The 27269-nt window shown below is 43.9% G+C and overlaps 1 protein-coding gene across 4 annotated transcripts in view; it reads right to left on the bottom strand.

Annotated features, from left to right (window-relative positions):
* Nucleotides 1–27269, bottom strand: part of LDB2 (LIM domain binding 2) — a 548706-nt gene that overhangs the window by 418293 nt on the left and 103144 nt on the right. The gene's annotated exons all lie outside the window — the stretch shown is intronic.

The raw sequence follows: 27269 nt of genomic DNA, 5'->3' as shown, positions 1-27269 counted from the left end.
GACCTTGCTTCCTGTTCCTGTGACAAGGGCAAGTATCCTGATTGGTTGTAGGCTACCACGTGGCCATGTGAAGTCATGGGCCATAATTCTGATGCAATGATGGACTTTATTTGTGCCATGTGGTGAGTTGGGTAGTGGACTAATCCTATCATGTCCTGAGGGTGAGGTTCTTTTTTTTGTAGATGAGCTGGCCCAACCTTTTGTCTTGCAGATAGGTTGGCACCAAAATATCGCTGGGGCGATCAACAAAGGCAGGGGCTGCTTCCCATGAGCATATTTCTCCTTTTCTCATCCAGGGAGGTATAATATTCTGCCTTTTTAATATTTCCTAGAATATTTCATTCTTCTAGGAGAGGGGTGGGTTCTAACTTTCTACAGTAATGAAACATCTGCAAGATGCAAGATGCAAGATGCACCAAGAACCCCACAGTTCAACCCTGAGCTACAAACATTCTCTTCTATTGATAAACACTTTTTGGTTAGAGGGACTCAGAGCCTGCCTTATATGAGATGGCTCCCAGTAGATTTAATTTTAAATTTTGATATATTTGGGTAAATAAGGAATGTAGAATTATAATGGCTGCGAATTTGATCCTTCATACATCAAAAAGTGCAAAGCTAAGGGATAAACAAATAAAAAACAGATTTGGAAAAAAAAGGCTCAGGAAAGAAAAAGAGTGAAAGTATAAGAAAGAAAGAGGAAAAGAAGGAAAATCGAAAAAGAATGACTTCCAACTTTCTTTGGTACAGATATAAGTACAAAATATATAAACTCTTACTCTTAAGATTAACATTTGTCTACATTATTTCCATAATCCCATATCTAATCATTAAAGCCCAGATCAATTTTTAATTTCAGTTTCTCACAAAAAGTCCAGTAATTTTTCATATTGCTTTACTCACTATTTGTTAAGGAAACCACTACTGATTTATTGAATTGCACCAAACTCTAAATAAAACAGGAATGGAAAATCCTAAACTCTAATGTAGACCCATGTTTCTCAACTTTGGCAACTTTAAGGTGCATGGACTTCAATTCCCAGAATTCCCCAGGTAGCATGAAGTTCACCCATATTAAACTTGCCAAGACTGAAAAACGCTGATTTACAGATAGGGATTTTTCCATTCCTCTTTTACTGATTTCTACTTATTTATGAGCAATCATAATGCAAAATCCACATTCCCAATTCACCCCACAGTAATGATAACGCACTATTTTCCTGCAGCATTCTGGCAGCCAAAATGCCTCACCGCACCCCATTTTGGGCCTGCTAGCCTCCCAGCACCACCCTGGAAGTGAAAAGAGCTCGTTTTGGGCCTGCTAGGCCACCTAGCACCACTGTGGAAGCAAAAACAGGCTCATTTTGGGCCTGCTAGGCCTCCCAGCACCACTCTGGAAGCAAAAACAGGGCCCGCAATGCCCCCCCCCCTGGTGCCCCATTTTGGGCCTGGAAGGCCTCCCTTCACTAACCTGGACGCCAAAACAGGGCGCAGGGGACTCATGGGAGGGGCAAGGTGGGGCCAGCCTGAGGTGGGATTTGGCAGTTCGCTGAACTGCACAGATCCTTAACATCCAGTTCTAGAAAACCAGTGCGAACTGGCAGCAGCCCACCTCTGCTTCTGGTACTCCATTGCTTACTTCCCTCCACGTAGATGTGGTACCATTAAGAACAACTCATTGAGTATGGTTTTTCACCAAGTTATAAATCCATTTGAGAGTGATGCTCTCTATCCCACATTTTTCTAATTTACCAAGAAGTAGGTAGTTGTCTATTTGTCAAATGCCTTGCTGAAGTCTAAGTATACTGTGTCCACAGCATTTCGCTGGTGTACTAATTTAGTCAGTTTATCAAAGAATGAAATAAATTGGTTTGGTATGATCTGTTTTTAACAAACTCATGCTGAATACTAGTTATAATTTTATTTGTTTCTAGATGTTCACAGTTCTGTTCTTTGATTATTTTTTCCAGCATCTTCCCAAGTATTGATGTTAGGCTGATTGGTCTGTAATTTCCTGGGTCTGTTTTTTGTTTGTATTTTCCCCCTTTTTTGAAGATGAGTTCACAAAAATGGAAGGACACTTCCATTTCCTACTATAGACGAATGGTTGCAGAAGTTGATGGAGGTGGCTGAAATGGCAAAATTGACTACTTTGATTAAAGAAAAGAACATAAGTACTTTTGTTTCCACATGGAGACTGCTTCTGAACTTAGTGCTTGTTGTAAGTGTCTCCCTTCTATTGTTGATACTTCTTGATCCTTGTGTGCTAATTCATCTCTTGCTTCCTGTTCCTCTTCTGAAGTTAAGTAGTTTTCATAGAAATCCATTGCTTTGTCAAGAGAATCTAAACAATGTCTTTTTTCCTACCAGGTGACTAAAGTCCCTTCGGGGATCAGCCACCTAAAATTTACATTGTGTCTAATCAATACTGTGGTCAGAAAGTGATATTGTTTTCTGAGCTCCCTTACTCTCCTAGGGATTTGTTTCAAAACCACCAATTGTTTCCCTTCGTAATCTAGTGGTTCGTCTCTCATCTTATTAAGGATCTCATCTCGTATTGATTTTTTCATGAATCTTACATGCACTTCTCTGTGAAGATTATATCTTATCGCATAGTTTGTGTAGATCCTATATGTTTCATCCACTTCAATATCCATCTCCTGTTTATCTATTCCTAGCGCCTCCGCCAGTAGTTCTTTCCTTATCTCTGGTAAATCTTCTCTTCTATATTTTGAAACCTTAGATCGTGGTCAGCTTTCTCTGTTTCTAACATTATCACAGTATTTTCTAACTCTTTGTTTGCTTGTATCAGTTTATAATTTATATAATCTACTTTCTTTACTTGTTCTGTTTTTTCTTCCATTTTCTGGATTCTTTGCTCGTTTTTTATGATCATTTGTTGAAAGCTCTCAAGTTTCTTATCCATATTTTGGATTTTCCCCTTCATCTCTCCCATATGGTTTCTCACTTCACCTATATCTTTCCTTATTTCGTTATGACTTTTGGTCCTAGATTCCTGTAATGCCTGTAGCAATGTTAATATCTCCTTTTGGGATGAGTTAGCTTTCTCCAGCTGTAAAACACTTTCAATCTACCTCTAGTTAGAAGGATTTGAGAATGCTGAAGATGGTGTGGAAGATGCCTTCTTCCCTATTTTTGTTATATTTAAGGTTGACATTTTAGTAATTAGTGTTTTTAGCAGGTAGATATTCCCACCAATCCTACTATCCACTAAGAACATGGGCCAACCCAGAGTTAAGCGCCTAAAGTATTCCAATACAATCAATATATCCCACCTTCAATACATAACAGTACAATAACAAATAACCCCCGTGTTGAGGTACCAAGGTAGAAAAGCAGTATAACTGCTTCCACTTTTCTTCAATCCTGTTTCAGTCAGTCTTTCATTTTTCAGAGTCTTAATAGTTCAGAAGCTCAGAGTCAAACCTGGATCCATTGGTTTTGGTAGTCCAAAAAAGTCCACAGTAGCTCCAATATAATATTTTCCTCCTGTCCAGTAGCTATCTACTTTTTATATCTTTTGTATTTTCTTCATTGATATTTATAGTCCATAAGGCCCGCTATTTCCCCAGACGTCAGCAAAATAACTTTTTTTTTTACTTTTATATCAGTTAACCCAAGCTATTTATAATCCATCAAAGTTCAATAGTATTTGTCTCCATCACAATTCCAAACTTGTTTTTCCCACAGGCTTAAACTTCCAATTCCAAAACTCAACCAAGTCCACAGAGATTCAGAAGCATGAATTCTGGATTGATGTCACTACAGTTCCCTAACTCCTATTCATAAACTTTCAAAACCCACTGGGGAGTAACACATACAGTACTTCAGTTCAAGACTTTATTTGAACTGAATACTTTATTGGGCCAAGTGTAATTAGATATACAAGGTATTTATCTCCAGTATAGAAGCACTCAGTAACTTTATTACAATAAGGAGTTCAGGAGGTGACTAGAAGCGGAAGATCACTGGAATGAATCTGTAAAATTATCTGGATCCATTCCAGTTGGGTTTCAGGCCTGGGTATAGCACGGAAACGACATTGGTCGCATTGGTTGATGATCTCTGGAGGGCTCGGGACAGGGGTTGTTCCTCTGTCCTGGTCCTGTTAGATCTCTCAGCGGCTTTTGATACCATCAACCATGGTATCATGCTGCGCCAGCTGGAGGGGTTAGGAGTGGAGGGCACCGTTATACGGTGGTTCGCCTCCTTCCTCTCCGGCCGTACGCAGTCTGTGTTGGCAGGGGGGGCAGAGGTCGACCCCAAGGTGCCAAGTTTGTGGGGTGCCACAGGGGTCGGTCCTCTTGTCCCTCCTGTTTAACATTTATGTGAAGCCACTGGGCGAGATCATCCGTGGCTTCGTGGTGGATTTCCATCAGTACGCTGATGATACTCAGCTGTACGTTTCCACCCCGGGCCACCCCAATGATGCCCTTGAAGTGATGACCCGGTGCCTGGAAGCCGTACGGATCTGGATGGGGAGGAACAAGCTCAGACTTAACCCATCCAAGACCGAGTGGCTGAGGTTTCCGGAGTCCCGTCATAGTCAGTTGACTCCATCACTGACTTGGGGGTGAGATCTTGACCCCCTCAGAGAAGGCTCGCAACTTGGGTGTCCTCCTGGACTCGCAGCTGTCCTTAGAAGACCATCTGACAGCTGTGGCCAGGAGGGCTTTTTATCAGGTTTGCCTGATTTACCAGTTGTGTCCCTTTCTGGACCGGGACTCCTTATGCAAAGTCACTCACTCCCTTGTCACTTCCCGTCTGGACTATTGTAATGCTCTCTACATGGGGCTCCCCGTGAAGAGCACCCGGGGGCTCCAACTGGTCCAGAATGCGGCCGCGCGGGTAATTATGGGAGTGACTCGATGCGCCCATGTAACACCGTTCCTGCGCGAGCTGCACTGGCTCCCGGTGGTCTTCCAGGTGTGATTCAAGGTGCTGGTTGCCACCTTTAAAGTGCTCCATGGCATGGGACCTGGGTATCTATGAGACTGCCTTCTGCCACCGATAGCCTCCCATTGACCGGTACGCTCCCACAGAGAGGGGCTCCTCCAGGTGCTGTCAGCTAGGCAATGTCGGCTGACGACCCCCAGGGGGAGAGCATTCTCTGTGGGGGCCCCCACCCTCTGGAATGAGCTGCCCCTGGAGATTCATAGGATTCCCGACCTGCGTACCTTTCGTTGCACCCTAAAAACATTATTATTCCAACAAGCAGGGCTGGCCTAAATAATAATAGTATTTTTACTATTTTAATGGGTTGTTTTATTAGAGTTTTCGGCCAATTGATTTAATTGTTTTAAATTGCTTTTAATTTTTATATTGTCATGGTTTTATTTCTGGCTGTACACCGCCCTAAGTCCTTCAGGAGAAGGATGGTATAGAAATTTAATAAAATAAAAATAAAATAATAAATAAAATAGGCTCCTGTGATCGATTTAGCCTGTCTTCAGTCTCCATTTTCAGATCAAGTCTAAATTGCATTATCTCAGGGCCACAAACCTGGCAAAATATTGAAAGTTGTTTATTGTGTTTCACAATCTCTGTTTCTTTTAAAATCTTGTAGTTTGAAAGAGCATGTGGTACAATTCAAACGCTTGCAAGAGCAGCTATAGATTTTGGATTATCGAACCCATGTCTTGAAATACGCCAATTCCGCTTTATCTTTTATTCTTAATGTTAATCTGTTCATTTCTGCACAATCTAAAATCTTCTTTATTACTTCACCTTCTGATGGGATTTTTTTCTACCTTCCAATTTTGTGCAAATACATTGTGCAAATTCTTGCTGCTGTTATTATGTGTATAATTAAATACGTATCTTCTTTACTATATCTCTCTGGTAAAATACTCAATAGAAAAATCTCTGGTTTTAATTCTATACATTGCTGTAACATTTCCTCTAACCATGTCTGTATTCTAATCTAATAATTTTTTGCTTCTATCAATGACCACCACATATGATAATATGATCCCGGCAAGTGCAAACATTTCCAACATTTAGCTGATTTATCCTTAAACATTTTTACTAACCTTTCTGGTGACATATGCCATATATAAAACATTTTATATAAGTTTTCTTTATATGCAGTAGTGCCATCAGTAGTGAAATCCAAATTTTTTTACTATCGGTTTCGTGGGCGTGGCTTGGTGGACGTGGTGTGGCTTGATGGATGCAGCTTGGTGGGCGAGGCAGGGGAAGGATACTGCAAAATCTCCATTTCCATCCCACTCCAAGGGAAGGATATTGCAAAATGCCCATTCCCTCCCCTCTGGGGCCAGTCAGAGGTGGTATTTGCCAGTTCTCTGAACTATTCAAAATTTCCGCTACCACTTCTCTAAACTGCTCAAAATTTCTGCTACCAGTTCTCCAGAACCTGTCAGAACCTGCTGGATTTCACTCCTGATTGCCATTGTAATTTATAATTCCTTTCCCATAATTGTTGCCATCTAATTCTATTGTGTAACCAATTTTTTTTTGCCTTTGTTATCAATGTCTCTTTTACTTCTTCGTCTTCTAATCTAATTTGCAATAAGTAATTATACAATTTCTTAATCATTTTTCATCTGTTCCAGTCATTATCTCGTCCAGTTCTGATTTTCCCAAATGAAAACCATACTGTTTCAAGTCTTTATTGCATGTTGATTGTATTTGTAATTGTGTATACCAGTCTCTCTCAATTCATTGTTTTTCTAGTTCTTGTTTCTGTTTTAATTCTCCCTTCTCTGTTAAAATGTCCTTATATCTCACAATATTTTCCATGTTAAATCATATTTGGATGTATCAACGCTTCTATTGTTGAAAGCCACATTGGTATTTTCATATAATGTTTTTCTTTCACTCTCTCCCATACTGTTAACAAGCTATTCCTTACAGAATGGAAGTATCCATGAATCCTATTTTCCCTGTACCATAGAAAAGCGTGCCAACCTAATTGCAAAACATGTCCTTCCGAAATCAATAATCTTGTATTTCCCAATAAAATCCATTCTTTAACCCAAGTTAATATCGCCGCTTGGTGATAGACTTCCAAGTTTGGTAGGCCAAATCCTCCTCTGATTCTAGAATCTTGGAGCAGTTTAAGATTAATAATTGCTTTTTTTAACTTGCCATATATATCTCCACATCATTTTATTCAAATTTTCAAAATATTTTTTCTCCAAGTTTATCGGAATCATTTGAAAGAGAAACAAAATTCTTGGTAATATATTCATCTTAATTAACGCTATTCTTCCCATTAGTGATAATTGCAAATTTTTCCATTTTTCCAAATCTATCTCAATTTGATTTCTCAATTTATAGTAATTGTCTTCCTTCACCATAATACACCTTGAAGTTAATTGGATGCCCAAATATTTTACTTTCTTCACTACTTGAATATCTAACTTCTCCATTAGTTGCTTCTTTTGTTTTTCTCTCATATTTTTAACTATAATTTTTGTCTTATCTTTATTAATTTTCAGTCCCACTACTTCTCCATATTCCTCTATTTGCTCAATTAACTTTGGACTCATTTCTGTTGATTCTTCCATAATGAATACTAGATCATCCTCAAATACTTGTAGTTTATATTCTTTTTTGATTTTCATTCCTTTTATTTCTTTATCTTGTCTTATTTTTCTATTTAAGATTTCTAGAGTCAAAATAAATAATAACAGAGATAGCGGACATCCTTGTCTGGTTTCTTTTCTAGTGTCCACTTTTTCTGTCATTTCACCATTTACCATTACCTTTGCTGATTGATCTTTATATATAGTTTTAACCATATTAATAAACCTATCCCCAAAGCAGGGGTGAAATGCTCCCAGTTCAGACCAGGCTGCCAGATCCGGTAGTGATGGTGGTGGGTGGTTCGGAGAACGGGTAGCAAAAATCCCTGCCCCCTCCCCCACATGCCCAGCTGAGGCACATGATCATCTTTGGCTGAAAAAATGCTTTTAAAAATTTTTTAAAAGCCAAAAAAAATGCTTTTAAAAGAAAACAAAAGCCTCTGACAATAAGGCAACTCAGCTGGGATCATCAGAGCCTTTTAAAAGCATTTTTACAACCTCTTTGGCTGAAGAGGTTGTAGAAAAAATGCTTTTAAAAGTTAAAAAAAAAAAGTTGGCCATGCCCACCCAGTCACATTACCCCCACCACCACCAAGCCATGCCCACAGAACTGGTAGTAACAAATGTTACATTTCACCACAGCCCCAAAGTCCATCTTTTATAGTTGTGTAGTCATAAATTGCCAATTCACATTATCAAATGCTTTCTGTGCATCTAAAATTAACAATGCCATTTGTTCCTCTGAATGTGCTTCAAAATATTCCAATGTATCCAATGTCAGCATTCCAGAAAAACCCCAACTCCAAGTAAAGACTCTGAAGCAATCATTTTTCAAAGTTCCATTTACTAGAATAGGTAAACTGGTATATCTGGGAAAACCCGACTCTGAGAGGTTCGGGTTTTCCCTCAGTAAATCAAAACTCCAAAACCATCCCCTCGCTCCTCAGTCAATCACATGCTCCAATCAATTGCCATCCCATCTCAAGACATCACTTCGACCACTCCTTCTCCAGACACAGGATCGCCCTGACCTTGAATGCCATTATGTCTACTAACAACCCCTCTACTAAATCCCCCCTCCTACTTTCCCACACATGAGAAAGTGGCAGCATGGAAGCTTCCGGCCTAATATGGCTTCCAAGGCTAACAGGCGTCCCCCCCCCCACAGAAAAAAACATACCCTGAAAAATAAAACAAGCAAATCACAAAAGAAGGGGTTAACACCTTGTACAGGACCCCTTAACCCCCTCTCACCACTCCAGGTGGACCTTTGGTTTCTCAGGGAACTTATTATGAAATTGCTTTATTAGAGTATCAGCATTCACATCCCAACTTTTCATCCAAGTGGCTTCAGACAACGGGTACCCTTTCCAATGTACCAAATATTGTAACCGATCCCTGTATAGTCTAGAGTCAAGCATCTTAACTTCATAATGAGTCTGCACTTGTACTACCAAACGAGGGGGGGAGTAGCTGGTAAGGGCCTTATATTAGATTATCTTGCTGGTTTCAATAAGCTACTGTGAAAAACTGGGTGCACTTTCCCTAATATGCGAGGGAGGCTAAGTTGGACAGTCACTGGGTTAATCACTTTCACTATAGGGAAGGGATGTATGAATTTGGAGCCAAACATCTTGCTAGGTAACCTCAATCTTAGGTATTTGGTTGACAAATACACCTTATCTCCTATTCGGAAAGGTGGTTGGAGAGACCGGCGTTTGTCGGCTGGGCCTTATATTTTTCTGCTGATTCAGCTAAAGCTTTCTTAGTATTCTCCCAACTCTTTTTTAATGAGGTCATCAATTCTGTTAGGGACATGGAAGTGGGCGGCTCTCTAGGCAACTCAGGCATCGGTACAAAATCCATGCCCATGGTTATCTGAAAAGGAGTCAACCCAGTACTGCTGTGTACTGCATTATTATAAACCACTTCTGCGAATGGTAATAAGTCCGCCCAGTTTTCTTGTTGATAATTTACATAACATCTAATGTATTGTTCTACTATTGCATTCAATTTTTCAGCCAATCCATTAGTCAATGGGTGGAAAGCTGAGCTAAGTCCCTGGGATGACCCAATGGACCGCAGGAACTCCTTCCAGAACTTAGCAGTAAACTGGACACCGCGATCTGATATTATTCTCCTTGGAACCCCATGTAGACTGTAGATATGCTTCATGAAAAGCTTTGCCAGCTTCTTGGCTGAGGGTAGTCCATTGCAGGCAGTGAAGTGTGCTTGTTTGGAGAATAAATCAATGACAGTCCAAATCACCTTGTTCTCTCCGCTATCAGGGAGTTCGACTATGAAGTCCATTGCAATCTCCTCCCAGGGTTTGGTGGGTTCGCCACGGTCTGGAGAAGCCCAGGGGGCTTCCCTGGTCTGGACTTCATGGTGGCGCAGGTGGCGCAGCTTTTCTCATAGTCTTCTACATCAGCTTTCATTCTTGGCCACCAGAATTGTCTCCTAGTCAAATGGAGGGTTTTTAAAAATACAAAGTGGCCCCCTAGTCAAGAATCATGACACTTCTTTAGCACCAGGAGTTGCATGCTGCTGGGCACATAAATAAATAATAAATAAATAAATAATTTTATTTCTATACCGCCCTTCTCCCGAAGGACTCAGGGCGGTGTACAGCCTATTAAAAACACAAAGACAAACATCAGTTAAAAAATAATTAAAATTATTACATAATTTTGGCTCAAATTTAAAACCCCAAAATTTAAAACCCAATTTAAAAATCATTACATTGATAGCCCAGCTTGGTGGAACAGCAGGGTCTTGAGGGCACAACGAAATACACGGAGGTCGGAGATCTTACGCATATCCGGGGGCAGTTCATTCCAAAGGGCAGGAGCTCCCACAGAGAAGGCTCTCCCCCTGGGTGTCGCCAGCCGACATAACTTGGCAGATGGCACCCTGAGGAGACCCTCTCTGTGGGAGCGAACTGGCCGGTGGGAGGCTGTTGGTGGCAGAAGTCGGTCTTGAAGGTACCCAGGTCCTATGCCATGGAGCCATTTAAAGGTGGTAACCAACACCTTGAATCGCACCCGGAAGAGCCAGTGCAGCTCACGCAGGAGGGGTGTCACATGGGCACAACGGGTTGCACCCATAACCACCCGCGCGGCCGCATTCTGGACCAGCTGGAGCCTCATGTAGAGAGCATTACAATAGTCCAGCTGGGAGGTGACAAGGGCGTGAGTGACTGTGCGCAGGGCATCCCAGTCCAGAAAGAGCTGCAACTGGCAAATCAGGCGAGCCTGATAAAAAGCCTCCCTGGCCACGGACGTTGTATCCTCTTCTAAAGACAGCCGTGCGTCCAGGAGGACGCCCAGATTGCGAGCCCTCTCTGTGGGGGGGGGGCAGAGATTCACCCCCAATAGTCAGCGATGGCACCAGCTGACTACATTGGGACGCCGGAAGCCACAGCCACTCGGTCTTGGAAGGGTTGAGTCTGAGCCTATTTCTCCCCATCCAGACCTGCACGGCCTCCAGGCAGCGAGACATCACATCAAGGGCATTGTTGGGGTGGTCTGGGGTGGAGATGTACAGCTGAGTGTCATCAGCGTATTGATGGACTCTCACCCCAAAACCACGGATGATCTCACCCAGTGGCTTCACATAAATGTTGAACAGAAGGGGCGAGAAAACCGACCCTTGCGGCACTCCCCATGCGAGGTGCCTCGAGGTCGATTTCTGCCCCCCTGCCAACACAAACTGCGAACGGTCGGAGAGGAAGGAGGAGAACCACTGCAGTACGGTGCCCCCTATTCCTAACCCCCTCAACACTGCAGCATGATACCATGGTCGATGGTATCAAAAGCCGCTGAGAGATCTAATAGGACCAGGACAGAGGAGCAACCCCTGTCCCAAGCCCTCCAGAGATCATCCACCAACGCAACCAATGCCGTTTCTGTGCTGTACCCCTGCCTGAAGCCCGACTGGTACGGGTCCAGATAGATAGCTTCATCCAGGTGCCGGGGAAGCTGTCGTCCCACCACACTCTCAACAACCTTCACCAAAACGAAGGTTGGAGACCGGACGGTAGTTAGCTAATTCAGCTGGGTCCAGGGAAGGCTTCTTGAGGAGTGGCCTCACCACCGCCTCTTTCAAGGTGGCAGGAAAGGCACCCTCACTCAAGGAAGCACTTATAATCCCCTGGAGCCAGCCTCGTGTAACCTCCCGGGAGGCCAGTACCAACCAGGAGGGACAAGGGTCCAATAAACACGTGGTGGCACTAATCTTACCCAGAACCCTGTCCACATCCTCGGGAGCCACAGGATCAAACTCCTCCCAGATAATATTCTCAAGACCTACCCTCGTCTCCTCCCCCGGACTCATCCAGTTGGAGTCCAAGCCTTCCCAAATCCGAGCGACTTTATCATGCAGGAATTGCACAAAATCCTCAGCTCGACCCTGCAAGGGATCTTCCCGCACTCCCCCCCCCGAAGAAGGGAGTGGGTCACCCTAAACAGAGCGGCTGGGCGGTTCTCTGCAGATGTGATAAGAGTGGAAAAATGGTTAGATTTCACCGCTTTTATCGCCACTAGGTAGGTCTTGATATAAGACCTCACCTGTGTCCGGTCAGAATCGGATTGACTAGTCCTCCAGATGCTCTCTAGGCGTCTTTTCCGACGCTTCATCTCTCTCAGCTCCTCGGAGAACCAAGGAGCCAATTGAGGTCAGCATCGGGTCAGAGGCCGCAAAGGCACGACGTGGTCCAAAGCCCCGTGTCAGGTTTCGGTTCTATCTTGAATAAACTTCATTCTCAAGCGCAAGCTGTCTAATGAATCATTTTATTTTTAAGAATAGCAGAATCCGACATTTCTGATTCAAATTGCAGCCAAACTGGCCCCTCCTTCCAACCCCCTCCTCTTCCGCTCTCCAACCCCAATGTCCCATTGGCCATCATACAGATCCATCTCTACATCCCGGCACGTTCTTTTCACAGGAATGCAGCCCCCATCCTCATCTCCCAGGAAACACTATCTGTACATACAAAACTAGGTAAAAGTTCATCTCAGCAATAAATCAAGCTTCCGTTCTTTCTGCTTCAACTTGTTATGTCAGCGCTGGAAGAAAGCCTAATTTGGAATGCTGACATCCGGCCCCTCTCCCTTCACTTCTGCGACATCACCTATCCCATAGGGAAAACACAACAAGATTAGTCTCATCAGCCCCTCCCTGGCTGTGCACCCCCCCCCCGGCTTTCCCGGGTGGTCTGCATGGAATTTTGCTATAAGGCGATCAGCTTGGATGTTTGCGCTCTTCACCCAGGAAGCCTCTGACAATGGGTAACCCTTCCATTTAATTAAGTACTGAAGGCGCACCCTGTGCCATCTTGAATCAAGAATCCGCTGCACTTTGTAGTGCGTTTGGCCCCCAACAACCAGGGGCCCAGGGGGTTCACGTGGCATTGGCCTTAAAGTAGACCCCACTACAGGTTTTAGAAGGCTACTGTGAAAAACGGGGTGAATTTTCCCCAAAAGCCGTGGCAACTGCAATTGCACTGTAACGGGGTTGATTATTTTTATTATAGGAAATGGTCCTATAAATTTTGGGCCCAATTTCCTGCTCGGGAGTCTAAGTCTCAAGTACTTGGTGGAGAGGTAAACTTTCTCTCCCAGCTGAAATGGTCTTTGGGGAGTTCGGTGCTTGTCTGCTTGGTCCTTATAAGATTGAGCCGCCTTTGCCAGTGCCCTCTTAACATTTTCCCAAGTTTGTCTCAACATTGCCATCCAGTCGGTCAAACTGACTGAGGAAGGGGACTCCCTCGGGTATTCTGGCATGGGAACAAAATCCATGCCACTCACTATTTTGAACGGGGTTAGCCCCGTGCTGCTGTGGACAGCATTATTATATGCAACCTCCACAAAAGATAGGAGGTCTGCCCAATTGGACTGCTGGTAGTCGACGTAGCATCTTAAATACTGTTCTATCATAGCGTTCAGTCTGCCCCCCCATTGGTGCTCGGGTGAAATGCTGAGCTGAGCCCTTGGGATGAACCTATGGACCGTAGAAACTCCCTCCAGAACTTTGCTGTGAACTGGACCCCTCTGTCGGAAATGATTCTCCTGGGGACTCCATGTAGGCGGTAAATGTGTTTCAGGAACAGTTTGGATAACTGACGGGCTGAAGGCAGTCCACTACAAGGAATGAAGTGTGCCTGTTTGGAGAATAAGTCTATTACAGTCCAGATCACTGTATTTCCACTGCTCCTCGGTAGGTCTACTATAAAGTCCATTGCAATCTCCTCCCATGGTCTTGTTGGCTCAGCTACTGGTTGCAACAATCCAGGCGGGCACCCTGGCCTTGTCTTCATCGTGGCACAAATGGTGCAGCTTTTTACATAACTGTCTACATCCTTTCTCATATGTGGCCACCAGAACTGCCTTCGTACTAGGTGCAGAGTCTTTAGGAACCCGAAGTGTCCTGCTGGTTTAACATCGTGGCTCCTCTTGAGAATCAGGATGCGTAAACTCTGTGGGACATAGAGCTTTGTCCCCCTCCATGCTAGTTCATCTCTTTTTGTCAAGAGATGTTGATTGTCCCGATACCAGGGGTCTGTCAGCGTTTCATTTTTTAATTTCGCAGTTAAGTCACTTGCAAGTTGGCCTTGCTGGTCACGTCGTTGCCGTCTGGTGACCACTTGGGCCGCAGCTTGGGTGGAGGGGATGATGGCATTCACTACCTGCTCCCGCTCACTGTTGTATTGGGGCATCCGGGAGAGGGCATCAGCCAGGAAATTTCTCCCACGTGGGATGTGCTTAAGCTCGAAATTGAAACGATTGAAGTATTGTGCCCACCGCACTTGCCTGGGCGACAGTTTTCGTGGGGTTTTTAGGGCCTCTAGGTTTTTATGATCAGTCCAGACTTCAAATGGTTTCTGGCCTCCTCTAGAAGGTGCCGCCAGGTCAACAAGGCCCACCTTACTGCAAACGCTTCCTTCTCCCATGCCGCCCATCGCCTCTCCGTATTGGTGAGTTTGCGGGAGGTGTAGGCGCAGGGTTGTAGATCACCTTGGTTGTTCTTTTGGAGTAACACGGCTCCTACTGCCACATCACTTGCATCTGCTTGGATGACAAAAGGCTGTTCTGGATCCGGGTGTTTTAAGACAGGTTCTTTCGCGAACAGTCCTTTTAGCGTCTCAAATGCCTGTTGGCAGGTCAGGTCCCACTGTAGGGGTTGTCCCGGGCGAGGTTTCATCGCTGGGCTTCCTGTCTTTAGGAGATCTGTCAAAGGTTTGGCAATCTTCGCGAACGAGGGGATGAATTGTCTGTAGAAATTCGCAAAGCCTAGAAAACTTTGCAGTTGTCTGCGGGTGCGAGGGGGCTGCCATTGTAGAACTGATTGGACCTTGGCTGGGTCCATCTCTATCCCCTCATTTGATACTCGGTAGCCCAGGTAGTCTAGCCGTGATTGGTGGAAATCGCATTTTGGCAGTTTGACATATAGGTTTGCCCGTAGCAGTTTTTCAGTACTTGGCGGACGAGGGGTATATGTTCGTCTATGGTCTCCGTGTAGATAAGAATATCGTCCAGGTAGACGAGGACCCCTTTGTAAAGGTGTTCATGTAAGACTTCGTTTATTAACTGCATGAACACTGCCGGGGCTCCTTGCAATCCAATCCAAAAGGCATTACTTTAAACTGGAAACTACCCAGGGGGCAGTTGAATGCTGTTTTCCATTCATCTCCTGCCCTTATGCGTACTCGGTAATAAGCTTCTCGAAGGTCTAGTTTGGTGAAAACCTTCCCTTTAGCTAGGTGGGCTAACATGTCTTTCATGAGGGGAAGGGGGTACACGTTGTGTACGCAAACAGCGTTGATACTTCAAAAGTCGACCACCAGTCTCATGGAGCCGTCCTTTTTCTCCGCTACCCTTGGCCGCTACCCTTGGTTTCACTGGCTCAATAAATCCCCTTTGTAAGTTTTTGTCTATGTAGTCCCGCATTTCCTGCATTTCTCGGGGCGTCATGGCATACATTTTAGGTTTGGGTAGTTTCGCTCCTGGGATAATCTCGATGGAACAATCGGTCTCGCGGTGGGGGGGCAGAATGTCACACTCGGCCTCGCTGAATACCCCTGCAAGGTCTTGGTACTCCCGTGGGATCTGGTTTGTGTTACAAGCGGTGGTGGGTGCGGCTGCCAATTGCTTTGCTGCACCTTCTGGGAGGGACCCTTGTGTTGATGGTGTTTTCTTCTGTAGTGGAGGGCTGCTTTGGGGTTTCAGCGTGGGAGGGAATTCTTCTGGTCGGGGCGGCAGGGGTTGGGGCCCCTTTGCTATTCTCAGCCTGCGGGTTCCCTCTTGCCACCAAATGATTGGGCCCCATTTGTCGAGCCATGAGAGTCCCAATATGACTGGTTCTGTCATCTTGGGGGCTATTATGAAGCGGATTGTCTCCCAGTGATCTGCGAGTTCTAGTCTCACGGGTTCAGTCAAGTGTGTGGCGTACGTTCCTCCCACTAGGGACCCATCAACTTGCTCGAAGCGAATTGGTTGTTTGAGCTGTTTAGCTCGGATTCCCAATTTTAGAACTGTGGGTAGGTTGATTAGGCACCGTGTGCTACCCGAGTCTATTAGGGCTTGGAAAGTCTCTTGGGCCCCTGTTTTGGGGGCTGTTAGGCGTATGGGGAAAAGAAAAGGATGAACGGGTCCACTCACCATCGGGTCATCCTCGCCTTCGTCTTCCGTGTCATAGGGTTCAGGGAACTGATCTCCCTCATCTGGGATTCCTCTGGTTTCAGTCAGATGAGCGAAAAACTCAGGGATCTGGGGAGCTTCCTGCGGTACGTGGGTGACGCACTTGGGTCCTCGTTCCGGTCGTGCTTTGGGTGGTGGAGCTGGTCCCGGTCTAGGCATTCCACATCTTGCTGCTATGTGGTCGCTTCCCCCACATCTGTAGCATTTCAGTGGGCTCCGTGGGGCAGTTGGTCTGTAGGAGGGCTGTGATGTTGGGGTTTCTCATCTGTTGAGTGGCCCCTGGTCTGGTCAGCCTCTCTCCTTTCCCTCTGGTGGTTTTGATGTGTCACTCGCCCGCAGCCCTCTGTCGACTTTTATCGCTACCCGGAACCATTCAGCGAGTCGGTTTGGGATGTCACGATAGGCAGTCACTTGGGAAATTCTTTTATCTAGGCTTGTTCTAAAAAAATACACCAGCAATCGCTCTGGTAGGGGAGGCAGTGTCCCAATGACTCTCCTGAATTCACGGATATGCTCTCTGATAGGCTTCCCCCTCTGCATTAGGTTTCTGAGCTCGTCTTCCACATAGGGGTCCTCCTCCTCCTCCTCATAACGGGCTCTCAATAGTTGCAAGAACCCATCCGCATTTTGTAGCTGGGGTGCCCTGTATTTGTAGAGTGATGCTGACCACCTCTTTGCTTCTCCCTCCAGCCCTTCCGAGATAGCATTCACTAGGGCTCTGGGGAAAGGGTAGAGGTGTCCGAACCGCTCTATGTATATCTCAGCTGAATCGAGGAATTGGGCGAGGTTGTCTGGGTCACCATCGAACTTCCCTCTGAACTGGGGTGGCTCCTCCCTCTCTGCCCTCTCCTCTCTGTGCTGAGCTCTGGAGGGCCAGCCCTGGTGTTGATAGTCCTCTGCCTCGTCTCTCATCCTGGGGTGGGGAGGTGCTGCCTTGTCTGGGCTTCGCTGCCATTCCCATCCCCAGCTCGCCCTTCCCAATTCACTTAGGGGTTTTTCTTTATCTTTTACCTTTGCAAAAGGGGATTCCGCCTCTAAGGCTTTTGGCACAGTCCCCGGGTACTTATCTGCTTCACGTTTCTTTGCTTGAAGTTCTGCGGGGAGGGAAGGCGAAGAAAGTTGAACCTTTGTATTTTCCAAGTTGGCTGGAATCACGACCGCTTCTGCTCCTCCCGTTTCTTGAAGCAGGCTTTCCTCTGATAGCTTGGCTTCAGCCATAGTCCGTCCGACCAGATGTCTGGGAGGGAACGGGATGATTTAAACTCAGCCAGCCTGGATTTGGAGGAGAGTTTGGCTGTCTGTCAGGTTTCGGTGCTATCTTGAATAAACTTCATTCTCAAGCGCAAGCTGTCTAATGAATCATTTTATTTTTAAGAATAGCAGAATCCGACATTTCTGATTCAAATTGCAGCCAAACTGGCCCCTCCTTCCAACCCCCTCCTCTTCCGCTCTCCAACTCCAATGTCCCATTGGCCATCATACAGATCCATCTCTACATCCCGGCACGTTCTTCTCACAGGAATGCAGCCCCCGTCCTCGTCTCCCAGGAAACACTATCTGTACATACAAAACTAGGTAAAAGTTCATCTCAGCAATAAATCAAGCTTCCGTTCTTTCTGCTTCAACTTGTTATGTCAGCGCTGGAAGAAAGCCTAATTTGGAATGCTGACACCCCGGTGGCCACACTCTCCCAGGCGGCCACCAGGTCTTCGGTCGAGTCGTGTGTCAGAGTCTCAGGAAACGGCCCAAGCTCCATCAGGAACCTTTCGGGGTCCATCAGGCGCCTGGGACGGAACCATCTGGTCAGTTCCGTCTCCCTGCAGTGGGCGGAAGCAGTTGGAAAGTCCAAGTGAAGGAGCGAATGATCTGTCCATGACAAGGGTTTAATGTCTAGGTCCCCTCAACCAAGATCATTCAACCACTGTCCAGAGACAAAAATCAAATCCAGAGTGTGTCCCGCCACCACATGGCAGGGAGCCAGGTATGTAGTCAGTAAACCTATCTGCACCCCACGGCCCCACTTTACAAAAAGGGACTCACATCTGGCTATCTGAGGAACAGTGGTCTCCCTCGGACAAAGACTTTCCCTAATAATCGGCACCCCTCCCCTGAACCCTTGGCTGATGAAATGCACAGAAACCTGGTGGGCACATTTCGACGAGGGGGACCCCCCCTCCTGGCCCAACCAGGTCTCCGTAATACCTGCCAGGTCCGCACCCCCTCCAAAATAAGATCACAAATGAGGGGGGCTTTATTAATAACCGACCTGGCATTATATAACATCAGCCGTGGACCCAGGGCCTTAGGCTCTGTGCAAACCCGGACACAAGTCGCGCATTGGGGGCCGGAGTGCGCAATCGCTCGTAAACAGTGTGTGCGCACCCCCGGAACATGATATGGCCCCCTGCGCCCGTCATATCTGCCCCTCCCACTCATTATTTCGATTGCACTGCCTTTCCTATCACCCCCACTGTTCCCCGGTCAAATTTCCTTCCACGACCCCTCCGCTGCGTCCAATCGACCCATCACCCTGCTCAGTGGCTATATGGACCCTCCAGGTCCACCTTTACAACCCCCTCCCCTTCTCCCAGGTCCCCTTAAAATTTTCATTAACAATTTTGCTAAAATAACCCTCAACCCCCTCTTTGCTGCATGCCATCTCTCGGGGTTCCAAAGCCCATCATCAAGATAGGCCCTCAATAACGTGGAGGGCCAGGCCTGCGAGAGGTGGGAGTCTTGCAGCACTAGAAGGTCGGCTTTTAAAAGCATCATCCGAACCGGACTTCCGGCGGCTCCGCAGGACGTTGTGGACACTCCTTTGTGGAGCGCTAGCCCCGCGACTTTGTTAGCCGCTAGAACAGCGAAAAAACCTGTCTAGCGGTGAAGAACCTTCCCCCCCCCGGGAGAAGAGGGAGAAGAGAGCAGCCAGGCGCAGGGTAGAGCTCCCTAAGAGCCCTAGAATTAGGGGGCTTGAAAGGTGAAAGCTCCCCAGGAGCCGGGGAAAGCTCCAAAGCCGGGACACCTCTGCCAAAAGGCAGAGCAAAACGCTGCAACCGCCCCTGCTACAAAATTGAAACAAATTGAACTGAAGCAGGCAGAACAAAGACAGGAGGCTACATAATTGCAAGTATTTATACCTCAATTCCATTGAACATCGCTTCTTTCCGAGCCTACAATAACGGAGGTGAAGCGGAAAGGGGGGGAAGATGGCGCTGGCTTGTTAACACAAAGAGACGAAAGTGAAAGTTAAGAAGAAAGTTTTTATTGACTTGTTAACTCATTAGCGCCTTTCAGCTACCAGCCCCGCTCAAAATTTTTTGGATTTAATTCTGTATTTTAGACTTTGGGATTTAAAATTTAAAGATTTTCTGTATTTTCTTCACTGGCTTTATGAACTGATTCTGAGACTGTGTGATTTTAAAATGGCTTCAAAGCAGATAAAATCTGGGCTGCCTAAAACAGGGAATGCGGGAAGTTCTCCCGCCCAGACTACCAGGCTGCAAGCTTTATTGCCCCCAGCAGATACACAAGCTCAAGCTCAATCACAACCACAAGCACAAGCACAAACATTAACACTTGAGATGTTTCAGGAAGCCATGAAAGAAATTAAAGAAGGATTTAAAGAAGATATTGCATTTGTATTTAAAGGAGTCTCAGATCAAATGGAAGAAATGAAGGACATAATTAAGACAAGAAATAAACATATAAGGGAAGACATAGTTGTTGCACTCCAGGGACTGGTAAAGCATGTTAATTATGTAGAGGATAGAGTTGAAGAGGTTGCTCAAACTAATGAGATTCTGGACGGTAAATTTGAGGAAACACAAATTAATATTGATAAAACAGAAGCTGAAGTGATGTTGACAACAATATAAGATGATGGAATTTGCTGTAAGAATAAGAGGCTTGAAAGAAGATCCCAAAGAAAACTTGAAAGAGATCTTTGTGGAAGCCCTGGCACAGTTTATAGGAGAGCCCAGAGGAGAACTTGAATGGCAAATTGATCGGATCTATCGCGTTAACTCATGGATAGCCAGACAAAGGAAATTACCAAGAGATGTTGTAATGTACTTTGTTACCAGAAGGATTAGAAATGAGATTTTACAAGCCTCTTACAAAAACAAGCTGCAAGTGGCAGGACAAGAAGTGGCAGTAGTCAAAGAAATACCACCTAAAATGTTGAAATCCAAGAAAGAGTATGCATTTCTGGCAGATGAATCGACAGATACAATACAGATGGGAAGTTCCAGTCGGATTAGTGGTGAACTATGCAGGAGAGCGATATCGCCTTAATACAATTTGGAAAGCAAGAGATTTCTACACTAACATACTAAAGGCTGGATACCCACCATCTGTGGGAGTTAAAAAAGTAGGAGATGCAACAGAGGGAAGGAAAGAGGATCTGCAGAAGCAAGCAGAAGGTGGAGCTATGAGTATGCAGGATGAATTACTGCAACTTTCAAGTGCTGTCCAAGCATGGAATATAGTTGAAAAACAAGAAGTTAAAGATCAAAGACAAACCAGAGCAGTTACTAAACGTAAAGAACAAGAATTAAAAATGTTACAAGTGCAGGCCTTATTACAAGAAAATGTGAATACCGGTACAGAAGCTGTGGGAGGGGCAAGACCGAAAAAGAAATTCCAAGTGGATTACCAAGCGGCTCTTGCCAAGCTTCGAGAGTCTGAAGATGGCTTTTAGGTTTTTAACCTGGAATGTCAATGGTTTAAATTCACCACAAAAAAGGAAGAAAATATTTCACCATTTGAGACAATTTAAAAATGATATAATATGCCTGCAGGAAACACATATAAGGATAACTGATCAAAAATATTTAATAAATGCAAAACTGGGAACACATTTTGTTGCGTCTGCCCCGGAAAAAAAGAATGGAATAGTGATCTATCTGAAAAGAGACTTGGCGGCTAAATTAGTTGAAGCAGATCAACAAGGAAGATATTTGGCAATTGAGTTACTGATAGAAGGGAAGAAAACACTTTTAATGGGGATATATGCACCTAACCAACAACAAGAAAAATTTTATAAATTGATACATACAAAATTATTACACTGGGATTATAATTCATGTATGCTGGTGGGGGATTGGAATGGAGTAATAGACCCCAATATTGATAAGAAAATACTTTTACAATCTATTAAATTGCGAGCGAGACTGCCTAAATCTTTTTTCGATATGATGGAGGATATGGAATTAAGAGATATTTGGCGTGAACAGAATTACAAAGAACAAGATTTTACATTTTTTTCAGATAGACATCAATCTTTTTCGGGAATTGATTTTATATTAATTACAAATGATTTTTTTTTCCAGGGTAAAGAAGACAAAGATTTGCCCCAGAATTTTAACGGATCATAGTCCAGTTTGGATGGAACTGGAGTGTGGGGAAAGGTCTAGGAGATCTTGGCGGTTAAATGAAAATCTTTTTAGATATGAGAAAAACGTAATAGAGTGTAAAAAATTAATGAAGGATTTTTTTGTTTTCAATATGAATAAGGGAACATCTATGGATATGGTATTGGATGCTAGTAAAGCATATATGAGAGGAGTTTTGATAAATATGAATAATGCATATAGGCATAGACAGACAGAAAAAAGGAGGGAATTAGAAGAAGAGATTAAGAAAAAAGAAAAGGTGTTAATACATAACCCAGGGGATAAGAAAACTAAAGAAGAGATTACCCTATTACAAGGGCAGTTTAATATGATGCTCTCAGATCAAGTGGCAACTAATTTACAATATCCTAAACATAATACCTTTTGTAATGCAAATAAACCAGGTAGATGATTGGCATACATCCTGAGGAAAAAACAAAAATCTTGTACCATAGAGAAAATAAAGTATAAAGGTAAAGAGGTTTATCACCAAAATATGGTGCGGATGGATTAACGGCTGTGTATTATAAATATCTACAATCGGAAATGGTTGTACCTCTTAAAGAATTGTTTAACAGAATACAGTTGGGAGAAGGGGTACCACCTTCATGGAAAACAGCCTTTATTTCATTAATTCCAAAAGAAGATCAAGATTTGACACACCCAAAGAATTATAGACCTATATCATTATTGAATACAGATTATAAGATATTTACTAAGATATTGGCAAATAGGTTAATGTCAGTAATGCAAAAAATGATTCATGCTGATCAATCTGGTTTCATACAAGGGAGGCAAATGAAAAATAATGTAAGACAAATTGTTGATATATTGGAATATTTGGAAAGGAACAACCAAATCCCTGCGGTGCTTATATTTTTAAATGCGGAAAAAGCTTTTGATCGATTGGATTGGCAATTTTTATTGAGAGTGGTTTATAGGATGCAATTTGGGAATTGCTTTATGCAATCTATAAAAGCAATATATCAAGAACAGACAGCTCAGATAATTGTTAATGGCAGTTTAACAGAAACTTTCAAAATTGAGAAAGGTACGAGGCAGGGATGCCCCTTATCGCCATTATTATTTATATTAACTTTAGAACTGTTGTTGAATAGAATACGTAATATAGATGAGATAGAGGGAATTAAAGTTAGAGATCATGAATATAAGGTATAGGCATTTGCAGACGATTTGGTTGTGACCTTAACTCAACCAGTGGAATCAGCAAAGGTTCTGATGGATATAATTAAACAGTATGGTCAAGTGTCTGGGTTTAAAATAAACATTGGAAAAACAAAGATGATAGTTAAAAATATGACAATAAATCAAAAAGAGGAGTTACAAAGGGTAACGGGATGTGAAATAGTTAAAAAAGTTAAATACCTAGGTGTTCATATTGCACCTTCTAATGGGAAACTGTATAAATATAATTATGAGTTGTTATGGCATAAAATACAAGTTGAAATGGATAAATGGAAAAAATTACAATTGTCCTTGTTAGGTAGAATAGCAGTTATAAAAATGAATGTTTTACCTAAGTTTTTATTCCTCTTTCAAATGATACCAATACTAAAAAAGGATGCCAACCTGGAAGAATGGCAGAAAGGTATTAATAAGTTTGTATGGCAAGGTAAGAAACCAAGGATAAAATTGAAAATAATGCAGGATATACGAGAAAGAGGGGGGTTGAAAATGCCCAATTTAAAATTATATTATGAAGCAGCTGTCTTATCAGCAATTAGTGATTGGATTAATTTAACAAATGGAAGGATTCTGAACATTGAAGGGCATGATTTGGTTTACGGTTGGCATGCTTATTTAGTGTATGATAAAAAGGTGGATAGAGCATTTAAGAGCCATATATTGAGGAATGCTTTATTGCGTGTCTGGAAGAAATATCAATATAAGTTAAATGAAAAGATACCTATATGGACAGTACCCAGGCACTCAATAGAGAATACGAGTATAGAAAGCAGACAGGATGTAATTACATATATAGATATTCTTAATATGGAGGGAGGTATACTAAAATTAAAACCTTTGAATGTGTGGAAAGAGGAGAAAATAATTCAAACTTGGTTTCAGTATGTACAACTACAAGCCAGATGAAGAAAAGATCAGAAAATTGGTATTATACAAAGCGATGAAAATTTAATAAGACAAACTAGAGACCAAAGTTCAATGCATATAAAAAGATTGTATAATATATTGATAGAGATAGACTCGGAAACAGAGCTAGTTAAAGATTGTATGATAAAATGGGCGCAGAATTTTGAACAACCAATAATGATGGAAATATGGGGAAAAATATGGGTAAGAAATGTGAAATTTACACAAGCACAAAACTTAAGGGAGAACTTTTATAAAATGTTTTATAGATAGCATCTAGATCCAAAAAAAACTATCTTGTATGTATCCAAATGTACAACCAAAATGTTGGAGATCTGATTGTGAGGATGCTACATACTTTCATATTTGGTGGACATGTAAAAAGGTTAAAGCATTCTGGATAAAAGTTTGGTGGATTTTACAAAATATTCTTAAAAAGAGCTTAAAATTTACACCACAGTTGTTTCTGTTGGGTATAGTTACGGATTGTATGGTTATAGAGACTAATTTGATTTTGAATTTAATAACTGCAGCAAGGTTGTTGGTGGCACAATATTGGAAGAAGCAAGATTTACCTACAATCCAAGAATGGACAATGAAAGTAAGGGGGGGAATAAACATGTAAACCTTCTGTAAAACTTTTTAATAATAATAATAATAAAAAAAAAAGCATCATCCAAACCAAGGATGAGAAAGGAGGGCCAGTTCGGGGTTCCTCCATAGTCCAGAGAGATAACCGTGCACAAGATCACAAAATATCCATCGTAGAGCTGGACTCCGTTGTCCTCTCATGACAGGGAGAAGGTCCAATGTCCTTTGTTTTTTCACCCAACGGAGGGCCATATCCAAACCATCCTCTCATGATGGTTAGTCTCCCTAGAGATGGTTACACCAGGGATGATGTTCCGTCTCCTCCATTGGGGTATAAAAAGGGTATATAAATAACATAAAGCTTACTCCCCTTCCAAGCCAATCCCTCTCTTAGGATTAGTTCCGTCTGGTTTTCCTCGAACCAGGAGTCGGTTGAGAGTGCCGCTTTTAGCTCTGCTGTCAACTTGTCTTCAGGGAGGTTGGAACCATGGCGCGTTTGCGCTCTACTGCAGGCTTGGGCTGCTGGCTGAGTTTCAGTGAACATGGCATGAACTATCTCTTCTCATCGGCTGTCAAACTGGGGCTTATGGGAGAGAGCATCAGCTAATAGGTTCCCCCCCCCCGGAATGTATTTCAGGTTGAAGTTAAAACATTTGAAATACTGAGCCTAGCAAATCTGCTTGGGGGAAAACTTCTGTGGGGTCTTCAGCGCCTTGAGGTTTTTGTGGTCAGTCCACACTTCGAAAGTCTCCTTAACCCCCTTTAAGAAGTGTTTCCAGGATAGGAGAGCCCATGGCACCGCAAAAGCGTCCTTCTCCCATACCGCCCATCTGCACTCAGTGTCCGTTAGCTTTCTTGATACGTAAGAACACAGCATTAGTTTGTTTTGGGCATTCCTTTGCAGTAGAATAGCAGCTCCTGCCACATCACTCGCGTCAGCCTGGACCACAAATGGTTTATTTGGGTCTGGGTGCTGGAGGATTGGCTCCACTGCAAATAGGCGTTTTAATTGTTCAAAGGATTTTTGACAGTTCATTGTCCAAGCTAGGGGTTGGCTAGGTTTTGGCTTGGTGGGAGACGGACCAGTTTTTAGTAATTCCGTCAAGGGGAGAGCAACCTCAGCGAAGGAAGGGATGAATTGTCTGTAAAAATTTGCAAACCCCAGGAAGCTTTGAAGTTGCTTACAGGTTCGTGAGGGTTGCCAGTCTAGCACCACATTCACGTTCCCCAGGTCCATTTCGATTCCTTGATTCGATACCCTGTATCCCAGGTAGTCCAAGGACTCCTTATGGAACTCACATTTTGACAGTTTTGCATAAAGTTTGGCTGCTAGGAGTTTTTTCAGCACTTGCCTGACTAATTTGACATGTTCTTCCAAAGTTTCATTGAATATAAGAATGTCATCAAGGTAAACAAGGACCCTTGGAGTCCATAAGGCATGACCCGGAATTGGAAGCTGCCCAGGGGGCAGTTAAAAGCCATCTTCTATTCATCTCCCTCCTTTATGTGAACCCAGTAGTAGGCTTCCCTTAGACCTAACTTGGTGAAAATCTTGCCTTTTGACAAGTGGTTCAGCAAGTCTTTCATTAGTGGTAGGGGGTAGGTATTCTGTATGCAAATGCAATTTACTCCCCTAAAGTCGACACACAATTTCAGCCCCCCATCTTTCTTTTCTTTAAACAATATGGGGGCGGCCACCCTGCATTTTGCAGGCTCGATGAACCCTCTGGCTAGGTTGGTGTCAATGTACTTCCTCAACTTGGTCATTTCAGCAGGCGCCATGGAGTACATCCTGGGTTTTGGCAACTTGGCTCCCGGTTCTAATTCGATGGCACAATCCATGGGCTGATGAGTGGGGAGGAGGTTACATTCCTCCTCCCTGAATGCTTCAGCCAAGTCTGTATATACCTTAAGAATCTGGGGTTTGCCTGGAGGCTTGTCTGAACAAGCTGCTGCTGTTTCTGGCAGCTGGCCTTTATAGGTAGGCTGTTCCTGGGGAGGAGGGGCATGGGGTAGTGGGATGACACCCATTATGATTTTCCGGTATCCATCTTCCCATTTGATGGTGGGGGCCCATTTGTCCAGCCAAGCCAGGCCCAGTATGACAGATTCTGACATCTTTGGGGTTACTATAAATCGTATAAGTTCATGATGTCTTCCAATTTCTAATCTAGCCAGTTCTGTAACAGGGGTGGCGGGGACCCCTCCAATTAACATCCCTGGTGAAATTTAATTGGGTGCTTTAAGGCTGTTGTTCTGATGTCCAATTGTTCAACAATTGGAAGTCCAATTAAACATCTGGTACAGCCGGTATCTATTATTGCTGGCAGTTCTCCTTGCTTCCCTGTCTCTGGCACCAGTTTCATTTTAATTGAACTCACCATCGGATCTTCATCTCTGCTAGCCTCGCTGGGAGGGGCTTCTGTGGCTGGAGGTTCCTCGCTCCCTTCAGTGGGGAGGGGAACCTCTATGGCTTGTCTGGCAAATCGACTGGTGTCTGGGGCCTTTCTTGGAGCCCTTCTGCCTCGTTCAGCTGTGGCAGGACATTGCTGTGGAACTGGGGCAAGGGCCAGGCACTCAGAAGCTCAATGTCCCAGTTGTTCACACCGATAGCATTTAATCGCCCCTGCCAGTTGAGAGGGTGTGTGTGACTTCAGCAGGCTTTGAAAGTGTTCTGCCCCAGCTACGAACCCCAAAGAACACAGCACACACAAAGTCTGTACAAACCTTAGTTTACTAAATTAAATCAGTCTTTTTCAAACAAAGGCTGTTAATTAACTTTCTTAACAGCCTACAAGAATCCAAAGAATAAATAATCATAATCTTACTATGGTTGGCAGAAAGCCCAGAAGCAATTTGCAGGAACCTGGTAAGAGAATTAAGATCGAGACACGAAGGAGAGTGAA

Source organism: Pantherophis guttatus, chromosome 8 (assembly GCF_059756535.1).
Source record: "Pantherophis guttatus breed Tessera chromosome 8, ASM5975653v1, whole genome shotgun sequence".
NCBI lineage: Eukaryota > Metazoa > Chordata > Lepidosauria > Squamata > Colubridae > Pantherophis > Pantherophis guttatus.
This window is presented reverse-complemented; position numbering and strand designations above follow the sequence as displayed.